Source organism: Pinus tabuliformis, chromosome 6, assembly GCF_031772625.1.
Source record: "Pinus tabuliformis cultivar Carrire ecotype Pingquan chromosome 6, CPIR1, whole genome shotgun sequence".
In the NCBI taxonomy this organism is placed as follows: Eukaryota; Viridiplantae; Streptophyta; class Pinopsida; order Pinales; family Pinaceae; genus Pinus; species Pinus tabuliformis.
In genome coordinates, this window is record NC_142292.1 from 117,566,719 (window position 1) to 117,580,196 (window position 13,478).

Sequence of the window (13,478 nt, forward strand, 5' to 3'; positions counted from 1 at the left end):
ACTCCAGGGGGGGTCCTTTTTCGTAAAGTTGTGTCTCTCGAGCCCGAAAAAGTATAAAACAATACTCGAAAGAACCGCCCGACCAAAATGATCGAGGACTACTTTTCGTAAATAGTGACTTCGACCCAAAAAAGTAAAAAAGCGGTCAGAAGCACGTCGTTTTGGAGCCAATAACGAGTTCGAAACGACAAAAACCCGGCAATCTTTTTAGTTTAAACGGTCGAAAAAAGAGCTTTAAAGGCGACCGCCTCTCATTCCTTTTAACGAGTCAAGGGGAAACTCGGCAATCTTTTCATCTTTAAACGGTCGGAAAAGAGCTGAAAGCAGACCTCCATTTTTATTCTCTTTAACGAGTTAAAAAGGGAAAAATACTTGGCAATCTTTTCACATTTTACGAGTCAGAAAAGAGCTTAAAGGTGACTCGTCCTAGAGGAACGAGTGGTATAAAAGGTAGCAACTGGTTCCGGAAATGGTGGAACTGCTCAAAACATGTAATGTTCAAGAGGCTGGCTAATAAAACCACTCATCGCTGCGGTTCCTAGGAAAGGAAAAACAACCAAGTGAGAGCATATGATCAGCCAAAGAGATGGTAGCAATGGAATGAAACAACCAAGGCTCATCGAACAGAATTCAGCAGATAAAAATGGCAATCACGAGATGTAATTCGGGTATGGGTTCATTTTTACACAAGCTTGAACCATGGAGAACTCTGCTTGGATTTGTTTTCATGTTTACACAAGCTTGAAACGAAAAACTATGCTTGTTATAAGTTCGCATGCCCCTAGCATAATAACGCAAATCGAGGTACATGCCCCCCCAGCTTCATTGCATTCAACAAAGTGGATGGAATGAAGGTTTACTCTCGAGATCTAGGAAAGACTCGACTTGTATCTTACGAGATCTTAATCAAAAGACTCGATTTGGAAAGGGGGTTGTTTCATTTTTTAATGAGGTTGACATAGTAAAAGAACTATCCTCATAACCCTTGTTGCGTTTTTTAATGAGGTCGTCACAAGATCAAAACTATCCTCGGACTAAGCCTAGTTTCATGTTTTAAGGAGCTTGACACCGGAAAGGAACTATGCTCCAACGAGACCTAATTTCATTTTTTAGGGAGCTTGACATAGGAAAGTGAACTATGCTCCGCCCGAACTTCATCATAATGAACAGGAAGTCGGGGCTTCCAAGAGTGGCGCTCCCGGTGGGAGGTCAATATCTCGGAAGTCAGGACCCAATGCCCCCAGGACACTATGCACGACGGCGACATTGCTGGATATAGGCACGGGGGAGGTGGCCACGTAGTTGATCTGGGGTGAGACAGATGCAACAGGTGGATGAAAACCAGGAGGGAAGGACAATTGTGCCAGAGGGGCTTGTGGACGAACGAACGATAATTGATCGATCGTCACTATTCTTCCATCGTGTGGAAAGAAAACCACACGGAAAAGTGAAGAAACAAGGGCTCCCATGGCATACACATAGTCACGACCAAGGAGAAGACTGAAGTCTAAAGAACCTTGGGTAACCGAGACGTCTATATAGACGGTCTTGCCTCCCAAAGTAATAGGAAACTGTGGAAGGATCCCTAATGGTTGACTCGTTCCTTCGTCAAAGGCGGTGAGATTCGGTGCGACAGGTACAAGCGATGGGGAACCCAAAGCCTGCCAAGTAGTAACGGGCATAAGACTAACTGATGCGCCTTCATCCAACACAGTGCCAGGCAGCGCCATATGGGAGGCATAGGCGGTGACCCAGAAATGCACATGGGATGGAAGGGGAGGGGTAGTCAAACAACTCCAATCGAAGGAAATGACCGAACTACTTGGTGGGGGAACCATATGGGTGCCCCCCTGCTCGGAAGGAACCGAATCGGGATTCTCCGGAGAGGTTGGGACGGGCAAACCATTATCAAGCTTAGGAGAATTCGATGAGACGAGAAGAACATGGGAATTTTGCTCTTCCGAAACAGGGTGGTCGACAGGAGGTGGACTCCAGTCAACACTCTTTCCAACCAATGGTTGGTCTGGAACAGGCTGGACACAGCCAGGTTCGGGAAGAGGGGCCTGGACAAGAGAAGAATGTGAACCAATCTCATGGTCGGGAGGCGAATGATCTACAGCTGCAGAAAGACATTGATATTCAATGGGGAGTTGGGGTGAAGGAGCTGGGAGACTTTCCAAAACAGTGGAGGCTTTATCCATGAGTGGACAAAGGTGAAGGGGATGATTGCCTTCACAAAGTCTACAGGGAATTCGAATCTTCCCTTTTCCCTTGCCATTCCCAACTGATGAGGTAGCGTCGCCGTGAGCTTCAGAGGACGATGAGGGGCGGGCCGGATCGTGAGACCAAACTTCTAATACCCTGGGAATGCCAGGACAATCACGAAGCAGATGGTCCTCCCTGCATAATCGACAAGGAAACTTAACCTTCCGCGGAGGAGCAGAAGGTGACCCGACTTCAGGTGTACTGGAGTGGATAGCTGGACTTGAGAGGGGGACTGTGTGTGTAGGCTCTCCCTTAGGGGACTGCTGCTTCTTGGTCTTCCTCTTCTTCTTCTTAGCCACCTGGTTACTCACATGGAGAATTTCACCAGGCGAAGTAGAAGAGGACGACGTAGAAGTAGGCATCGAAGGGGAGAGATCCACCTTAGGATCAACATGATGTTGTTCAGGTGGAGGGACTGATGGACTAACAACCGATACAGTAGGGACCAAAGAGGTTGAAAACAACCACACAGGCAACTCGACAGTTAACCCTGGTAGGGACAACGTCGCCATATACAGAGCACCAACATTCCCAAGAGGAGGGAATTGTCCTGGATTCCCATCAGAGGGGGAACCTGGGTTAGTGAATCCTGGAAAAGTTGCCATAGCAAACGAAAACGAAACCTACTCAAGCTAACGCACACAAGATCTAACCAGGTGATGTTATCGTGGCCGAATAAACTTTTAAAACACAGGAACCAAACTTGACCTTTTCATGTTTCAAGAGTCGAGAAAAGGACGAAAAGATGACTCCAGTCTCCTTCGAATGTTTAATGAGCACGAAGTGACAAGACGCTCACAGGCACCTTTTCATTTAGGGAGTCCGAAAAGGATCAAAAGTGACTGCTCTGGAGACTCTAGGTATAGGGTTTACCAAGCGACCTGTAAAACTGCTTATACACCTTAGCAATCGTATGAGAGCCAAGGACTTTCCGTACTGCAGTCAATCTTCCCGAATGCTGTGTTCGATGTGTTACGGTTCACAAGGCGGCAGACTCGGCTTCCTATGGATAAAGGATAAAAGCCTAGTGGGGTCTCCCTATATACGCGACGGTACGTGGGAGCACAGTCCGTGTTAGACCACTATCGAGTCACAGAAGGAGGAATCACCCAACCATAATGTGAAACAATAGTGACTATGTTTAAAGACGCCGGAACACGTCTCTAACCTAGACCTCTAGATGTTTGCGTTTAGTTCCAATGCGTTTTTAGATTCATTCGGTTCATTTTATGGTTGATCTTGAATTAAGTTTCGATTTCAGGTCCTACCGTGTGTTCTCTCACAATTACTTAGATGCAAACTACATGCCAAAGAATACCATTCCGTTCGATGAATTCTAGCTATGAGAAGGTTGAGAGTTTTCGATCAAACAAAATGAACGCAAGTAATCAAACAATCTAATGCAGCTAAAGGCAAGGAAACGAAACTTTTCTTTTGAGAATGCAAATCAACGAAATGTTCTTTTCCTTTTCAATTATTGAATACAAAGATACTAGTTTGATTTTTTTTCAATGGCACAAAGCACCTAAAATGAATTTTGAGGAACAAGAACACCAAGCAAAAAAGGATAAAATCACTTAATGAAAGCACACAAAGTTCCCAAGACACCAAAACAGTTTCTCCAAATCAAAGGAAAAACAAAGGCTTGTACGAGCTATGTGATCTAAGTCCAACAAGGCAAAAAGGAATTCAAGCAAGAAGGAAGCAAGTGTGAACTGATCGATCCAAACAATCGTAATCTATGCTTGGTAGTGAAGAAATCGAATCAACATAAAAAAGTGGTTCAATAATCGACACTAAAAATCAACCAGCAACAAGCAGTGAAAAAGCCTCAAGCAAATCAATAAGAGGGTTGTGGATGAACCTTGAATAGACAAGTAACCCAAGCAAATGGTTTCTCGATGAAACTTCTAAAGGGCTAGGTCACATGGTCAAAAAAACACAAGACTCACTCGAATGAAATCAAAGAGAGAGTGCCCCTAACCAAAAGTAATCAAAACAAGCTAATGAGGGACAAGAAACAACAGGGGATAAGAAAGATTGGTGAATTCAGGGGATAAAGTTATAAAAACAACTTTTCAGGAGTCAGTGCAAGTTTTACACTGAGAACCCGAGATGATCAAGGGTCAGCGCAACTTTTACACAGACCACCCGCGCTGTCAGCGCGACTTTTGTCCAAAAAACCGAGCTGATCTCAGAAAAACACAGTCGTCGCGGGAATTAAGCTAGAAACCCAAGGTCAACGCGGGTAGAAAGCTAGCAAGTAGCGCTGACATCGCGACTATAAACGTCTTTTCCGCGCTGATCCGATTTTCCAGGATTGTCGCGACTGTTAGGCGTATTTACGCGATGAACAGGATGTTGCAAAAGGGTGAGCGCGATGTCAGCGCGACTGTTAAAATTAAATCCACGATGGAGCTCAAAAATAGTGACAGGCAAATCAAAACTCCCAAATCAAAACAGCCAATCTTTCAATCAAATAGGGGCATTTCCCAGATCAACCCAGGAAACGCAAAAGACTGATAATTAATCCCCAAAATTTCAAAAGAGACCAACAATCAAACTCAAGACAAAGATGAACAAAAAGGACAAGGGTTGGCTCCCCAGCAGAGTCGCCAAATTGTTGGAGAGGTAAATCCCCTCTACGGATAGAGGCGATCCCTACTAGCCCAGAACGGGTCTAGCAACAATCAATCAATGCTACTGTGCAAGTTCCTAATTGCAATTAAACAAGAGGCAAAGAACACCTACTTGGATTCCAACGCTATTGTTTGAAGAAGAGATGCCGCCCTCGCTCCTTCGCTCCAGCCAGTCACGATCTATCACGATCTCCGTGAATAGATACCTGCACACACGAAGAGACAGACAAACACAAGCGTGAAATCTAATAAAATCAACTATACATCAGTCAGAAAGGATGTAATTCACATTTAACCATTGCATAGACAAATGAGAATGGAACCATAACAGTAGTCATCTATTATTAATCAATAATCAGAGAAAGATACAACCATTGTTCTGACGCTGAGTCCTTCTCAAGAGGGTCCAGCCAGCAAATCTCATAAGCATTCACCCAAGAGGTAGATCTCCCAAGTCAAGCAACTCTCTCTCACACAAAACTCTAAGACTTCACAACCTTTCTCTAGCTCTCTAGCAATCCACACTTTATCACACAAACTACCTACTAGCAGCAGCACACAAAAACACTATGAATTCCTTGATGTCAAAAACCATTCCCCAAAACTAGCTACTCATGGCAATGGTAGAGGTTTATATAAGAGAAGGAGTCTCCATGAAGGGTGGAAGGATAAGCTTATCCCCAAGAAAGGTGGCCCATATGACGAACAGACATGCCATAGAAGGGAGGGCGATACTCACAAGGCCAACAACCAGGTCTGGAGTCATCTGGAAGGTTGGCTGTTAGAACAAATTCGCCCAAACAGGATCAGCGCGGATTATAACAGGACTGGCGCGCTGACGTCGCACCTCAATAACTGAGAAGGCCATGTCAGCGTGACTCAATACAAAGGCAAGACGCGCTGGCTAATGAAATTCGATCAGCGCGGAAAACAGGTGTACTTCCGTGCTGGCAGCGCATTTGGTCTGTTATGGAGCGCCCATCAGCGCGGTTATTTGGACAAAAGTCGCGCTGATAGCATAAACTTTGGCAAAGTGGGTTATTTGGCCAGTTTAGAGAGCATGAGCATGATGAATTTGATTTCATGACACAGTAGGGATACTGACAGGATGACAGTGACAAATTGTTGTGTAATAGTGAACTTTGGGGTTCTTGGCAAAGGTTGTACTTGTAAAAATATTTGTAAAATACTATTTTTTTATTATTGGGCAGACTCTAATCTGGGAGTTTCCCCTCCCATTAAAAGAAAGTATTTCTACTGTGCATATTGATAAATGATGATGATGATGTAAATTTTATTCCATTATGTAAATGATGAATGCTTAGTAGAATTGAAGAAAAATAACTAAGTGTTGAATGTTAGGCATAGCCCATACTCATAAGTATTGGTGAAAAGAAAGTGGGTAGCGGTGCCACACCTACCTATGTGCGGTTGAAAGACCACCGCCATGATAGAGGCGTGACAGTTGATATCAGAGCCCTAATTTATGGAAGTGAAGCATATATCTCTTGGTAACAGGGATCATAATTTCTACAGGGCTTTGGAAAGTTTAACAGAGACAAGTAAAGGGTCAAGTTGAACGATAAAATAAGTTTATGGTCTCAACAAGATCACAAGTGAAGATGATGGCGGATCAAGTGGAAGAACCTCAAGTTACGACGGGGGAATCTATCAAGGATGCTGAAAGAAGTTTCATGGATAGGATAGTGGATAAAATGGAGGAATTAACTTTTGATATAGCTTCGGTGAAGGCTGACTATGCTGAACATAAGGATATGACAACAAAGTTGCAGGAAGAGCATACAGAGTTGAAGGAAGATTTTGAAGACCTCAAAATTCGACACGAGTATACAAAATGGATGTATGCACAAACAGAGAAAGAAGTCAAGGACATTGGAGCTGCAAGGGATCAAGGTCTGGCATAAATCTCAAAGCTGCATAAGGAACTTGACGATGTTGGGAATGAGATAACTATTTTGAAGAAAGCAGTTGGGCAAGGATCTGTTGGAGGAGTTGCCCATGTGAAAGTCAAATAACCTAAATCTTATGATGGGATGAGGAGTGAGAAAACTCTTGGAAATTTCTTATGGGATATGGAGCAATACTTGGAACATTTGGGTAGACCTGATGATGAGGCCAAAGTAAAGGTATCTTCTCATTTATTGATGAAAGATGCTAATATGTGGTGGCAAAGAAAGATGGACCAGATTGCCACTGGTGAGGAAAATGAAATCTCTTCATGGGATGACATGAAGAAAGCTTTGGAGACTCATTTTAGCCCAAAATATGAGACTTGGGATGCAAGGACGAAGATAAAATATATGAAGCAAACAAGGAGCCTACAAGCATATCAACGAGAGTTCTTGAATGTAGTCTTGGAATTACCTAATATGGCAGAGAAAGACAAGGTATTTAATTTCATCATAGGATTGAAACCTTGGGCACACAATGAGGTGAAGAGGTAGAAGATCAAGACACTAGAGGAAGCGTTTGCAACAGTTGATTGCTTGGTAGAACATTATGATGAAGGAACCAAAGAACAAAAGAAGAAGAGAGATAAATTGAAAGAGAAGTCTACGAAAGAAGAGCCTTTGAGATCGAATGACAAGTCGAAGATGAAGAAGCCTCTGAAGTGTTGGACTTGTGAAGAACCACATACGGTGAAGAATTTTCCTTCAAGAACGAAAGTGGAAGCTGTAGCACAAGCCGATGCGAAGAAGAAGAAAGAAGAAACTTCCATTGGAGTGATGCAGATTTTGGGAGCTGCAGTAGCTATGGAAGTGGTCTCACGACGAGATCCTGAAAGGAACAAGTTGGAATATGTGGAGATGAAGATTGGGAATGACACTATTCTCACTATGGTAGATAGTGGTGCAACTCATAACTTCATGAGTGAAGATACTGTGAGGAAGATTGGGCTGAAGTTTATACTAGTTCAAGCATAGTTGAAAGCAATGAATTCTCCACTAGATTCAGTGATCGGTGTAGCAGAAAAAGTTGATGTGAGCATAGGTGAATGGACTGGGAAAGTCGACTTCACAATTGTGCAGATAGATGACTATGAAGTTGTACTGGGTATGGAATTTATGAAATAGTTTGAAGCTATGATAGTGCCTCACTTGAAGAAGTTGTACATTTATGACGGGCGTGATGATGATCCCATTGGTGTACCAACCATAGGAACTACAACAGCCAAATGTAAGTTGACAATGATGAATGTGAAGGAAGTCAAGTAAGATGAAGAAGTCTATAAGAGGTTGTCTTGTATAGAGGAAAAACTTATGGAGCAGTCACAGGTGATTAGAGCATTGTCTGATAGTATCTTGGATCTATCAAGCAGACTAGAGGCAGTGGAAGGAGTTGGAGATGCTAGACCTGAGATTCAGATGGAGAGTCGGGAAGCATACATGTAGATATTGGAGGAGGAAGATCCAGATAAGTGGATTGAGCTATTAGCTGAGGAAGAGGGAGAGCCTTCGGCCTCCACTTCCTCCCTCTCTTCTTAGACTGACATGGGGATGAGGCTCATTGTTAGCTGCTCATGGCAGTGAGTCTCCAATGTTTTGAGCAGACATCTGGGGTGAGATGGACATGATTGGTAGCAGTGTGCAGAGATGAGTCATGATGATGTAGGAGCATGCGTTCTTATGGAGGTGATGTACGGTTGGATTAGCTACCCAACTAGTCACCAACATGAGGGGTACCAACACATGATTTTCTTGCAGAGTTTGGCATATCGATGGCATGAGGCAGGTCAGAGGTGGACACATTTGGATACCCATATATATGGATTTGCAGTCTTAGCGATGGTGGTTGCTGAGATGGTGTTGTCGAGGATGACAACCGTTTAAAGTGGGGGAGTATGTCATGACCACGAGCTGAGCACACTCATATGTGTGACGAGCGATGGTGGGAGATGAACTTTGGTTAAATGTGACGAGCCGAGTTTGCGATGATGAGTGGGTGCATTTGGTTAAATGCGCCTTAGCAAGTGTGCGATGATGAATTCTGTGACAATGAGTTGCGACGATGCGACGAGCTACCTGGTGAGTCGAAAAACTGAGATTGGGAAAATTAGCTGAGTATGGGGGAGCACATGTAATGAGTTTATAGAGGTGTTGAAAAATTGACGAGTTAGTGGGTGGATGTGCGGAGCGGATGAGTTGGTGAGGCAACGCATCTTTTAGCAGTTTTATGAACGATTTGTGTGGTTGGCCTGCCCAGGCCAACCCACCTTAACTCTTGGAGGTCACATATATATTGGAGGTGACGACTTGGTGGAAAGGGGGCATCAAATCAAGCAAGTTCAAGTGATAAGGCAACACTCGGGTGAGCAAGAGAAAGAGCGAAAAAGGAAGGGCAAGGTGCAGTTGGACCGAGGGATTGTAGTACCGAGCCAAGGCGAACGAAGTTGCAGGTTTCAGGTGGCTATTATGGATGAGTGAGCCACAGGTGGGTGCTCCTGCTTGACGAAGGAGTCGCAGGTGGGCGCTCCTAGCCAGCGGACGAGTCATAGTTGGGTGCTCTTTCCCGATGGACGAGTCGCAAGTGGGTGCTCTTACCTAGCGGACGAGTCCTGGGTGGGTGCTCCTACCCGATCTGATAGGTGAGCTATAGTAGGTGACCCTACTCGGTGGACGAGTCCCAGGGGGCGCTGCTACCTGACCTGACAGGCGAGCTGCAGTGGGTGCCCCTGCCTGACCCAGTGAACAAAGGACGGAGGACGACCCGACATTGTGGGCACTCCTGCCCAGGGGCGAGCTATGGAGGATGACTCGAGGGTGGGCACCTTTGCCCACAGACGAAGTGCAGAAGGGAGACCCGGTGGAGTGGGTGCTCCTGCCTAGCGGTGATTTATGGAGGACGACACTGTGTGGGTGCTCCTACCTAAAATGAGTTGTGGAGGATGGCACGGTAGTGTGGGCGCTCCTAACATGCGACAAGTTGTGGAGGGAAAAACGAGGTGGGTGCCTCTACCTAGGCGAGTTGCATGATACGAGAAAATGTGGGCGTTGCTGAACGGAAGGGCGACTCGACTTGGTGAGGTGGGCGACCTAACACAGGGAGGCCGAGTTGCTGAAATTTGGCAGATTTTCTAAGGTGAATTTTGGGGTTCCTCGCAAAGGTTGTACTTGTAAAAATATTTGTAAAAGATTGTTTTATTATTGTTAGGTAGACTTTAATCTGGGAGTTGCCCCTCCCATTAAAATAAAGTATTTCCATTGTGCATATTGATAAATGATGATGATGTAAATGTTATTCTGTTGTGTAAATGATGAATGCTTAGTATAATTGAAGAAAAATAACTAAGTGTTGAATGTTAGGCATAGCCCGTACTCATAAGTATTGGTGAAAACAAGGTGGATAGCGGTGCCGCACCTACCTATGTGTGATTGAAAGACCGCCGCCAGGATAGGGGCGTGACATCACCCCACCCGCCCACGTCCTAACCCACCCAATGGTGGGGTTTTTTTTTTTTTTTTTTTTTTAATTTTATTTATTTATTTTAATTTTTTAACTTAATTGCCTTTTTTGTTTTAATTTATTTTATTTTTAATTTATAGTTTTTATAATTCTTTTTCGGCATTTTTTTTTTAATTTTAATTTTTTTATTAATTTTAATTTTTAATTTTATTTTTTTTGGTAATTTTTTTTATTATGCGGTTTTATTTTTATTTTTAACTTAAAAAATGTTATATGTTTTGTTTTTTTTAATGCTAAATTTCAATCTTTTTTCTTTAAATTATATGTTTTTTGAAATATTTTTATCTATTTATTGATATTTTTAATTTTTAATTTTTTGGTGAATTTTTTTATGTTTACAATTTTATTTTGTTTTTTTAACATTTTTCTTTTGAGTTTTCTTTGTCATGTTTCTTTTTTACCAACACAAAAATCACCAACATTTAAAAAAAAATCCACTTAATACATTAAAAAATTTAAAGTGTAAAAAATAAACCCTCTAAACAAAAAGGGTTGATGTTGCATTAACACTTTTCAAAATCAAGATGAAAATCACTAACATTTAAAAAAAATGTTCAATACTTGATACATAAAAAAATTTGAAGTGTAAAAAATAAGCCCTCTAAAAAAGGTGTTGATGCTACATCAAGACTTTTCAAAATCAGCATGAAAATCACTAACATTAAAAAAAAATGTTCATACTTGATACATAAGAAAGCTTAAAGTGCCAAAAATATGCTCCAAAAAAAGGGGTATTCTAAATCACCAATTTTTAAAATCGGGTGATTTTTTGCTACCTCAAAAAAACGGGTACTAGGTAATTTTCTTGTTTTATAGGTAAGTATGTTCAATGGGCATGTCACCAGTTCATCGATGGGCACAACCGCAGTTTTGACAGGGTGGAGCAGAAGTGACAGATCCAAATTTACCAAAGACATTCGTTGAATTCGAGGCTCATGTGGAGGGTTTGATCCATAACATTCTGAATGCAAGGATTGACGATATCCCAATCCGCCTACAAAGGTATACCATAGGGGTGTTGAAGAATCTAGGGAAAACTAGTTATGATAGAATTCTTCTATTGAATGATAAAAATTTGTGAAGCACTTTTACTTTTTCCTATTAGCTTGATCTTCTTCTTATTATTAGTGTATGTTCTTTAAATTCATCAAATTGCTACCAAATTACAAAATACAAGAACACATGATGTTGGCTCTCTGCCAGGGCAAAACCTCTCTCTCTTAGAGAGGAAAACCCTTTCTCAAATTTCTCTTATTGAAGCTTCTATTGAACAATGCCAAACCCTAGACCCTTGACAAGAATATCCTCCAAGCACAAGTCAAGCCCTTTGTTCTCCTTCTTCTGACACTTCTTCTTCTGACACTTCGTCCTCCTTCTTCTGGCACTTCGTTCTTCTTCTGAAAACTGATGATAGTCCTTGTTATGCTAGCTCTAGAAGAGATACTTCTCCTTGGTCCTTAGTGGACTCTTTCACATATGAGGAGAACCTTATCTCTTGCCCAACCAAGCTCTTTCTTGAGATATAGTTGCAGACTTGATATGACAGCAGTGCAGCCCTATTTCTTCGCACGTGTGAGAGGATTCCTTATGTGATTGTCCTCTTCCTTCTTCACTTGAGTGAGCTCCTTCTTCTCTTGAGTGAGAGGCCTTATAGGCCTAGTTATCTAGCCCAAACAATGAGATATGGATTACTGTAGTATAGGCCTTCTATGACAGTAGAGAGACCCTCTATATCTTCACATGTGTGGTTGTAGTAGGCCTTAGGACAGTCCTCTAAGGCTCGGTATATTTCCTTCTTCCTTTGTTGCAATAGAGGCTCTTTTCGATGCTTCTTTTCTACCATTAACTCGTCTTCTTATCTTACTAATTTCAGAGGTGAGTGAGTATGTTATAGTGGAGTGGACAACCTCTATATATAGAGGACTGTCCCTCCTTTTAGGCTGAATAGAAGGCTGACTTGTGGACAATTTGCAGGCCGACTTGTTATGCTTGCTTCAGATGGCTTCTTTGGTGGTGTAACATGCTTGAAGGAGCTTCTTTGATGGTGGCTTTGCATAGCAGGGGACTTGACTTTTATTGGAGGTATTCTATTGAACCTAATACATGGTGTAACATGCCCTTAAGTCTTTCAACATTTCTTTTTGACTATTTGAATCACTTATAACACTTAACATGTGCTAGAGCTATTTCAATGAGCAAGACTCATTGACATATATTATAAAAATAATATTTCTTTTCTTGAATAAGTACAAATATCAAAAGTACATTTATGAATATCAAACCTAGTTACACTTCCTTCAACACTCCCTTTTAACTAGGGAGGTATTCATACAACATTACAAGGTGTTTGGCTATTATCAATTTATGAAGAATTCACATAAGAGAAACCAATTTGCAATCCATCTGTTATAGCATCATATCAATCAACATTGTCATAGTGCAAGGCCTTGACTAACAACTCCATATCTTTCTTTATTTTCTTCTTCTTAGATAGATTGGTCAACCACCTTATGCTCCTTATGAGAGCACTTCATTTCTTACTTCTGGAACTAGTCAACATTCCTTCTACACTAGCTTCTTAGTCAGCAATCTTATACTCCTTATGTGAGTATTTCTTTTGTTGACCTTCATTTCATTGTAGTACATGCCTTCGAGCATGTTATTGGTGAAAGAGATTCTTTCCTATTTGATCATGTCATAGAACTATTCCCATGACTCAATAATATACAAATGATAACATGACTAAACTTTGATGCCTACATACCTCATCTTGATTCTCCTTTGATCATCTTAGCTTCATTTGCTTGCCCTTGGTGTAGCCCTTCTTACTTAATCTTAGCTTGCCTGCACATCATCCTTTTCTTGAATCCCATGAATGAGATTCACAATGAGACATCTGCTTTTGTTTATGAATCTTCTTTTGAAGATTCCATCATAGGATCTTAAAGACCCTTACCCTGCAAATGTTTCTTTCCTTTTAATGACTGTTACACATTATTTTGTTACACCTCCTACACTTCCTTGTGACATACCCCAAAGTTCCCGAGAAAATGACTATTATGCAGTGTACTCATTCGTATATGCATCTCA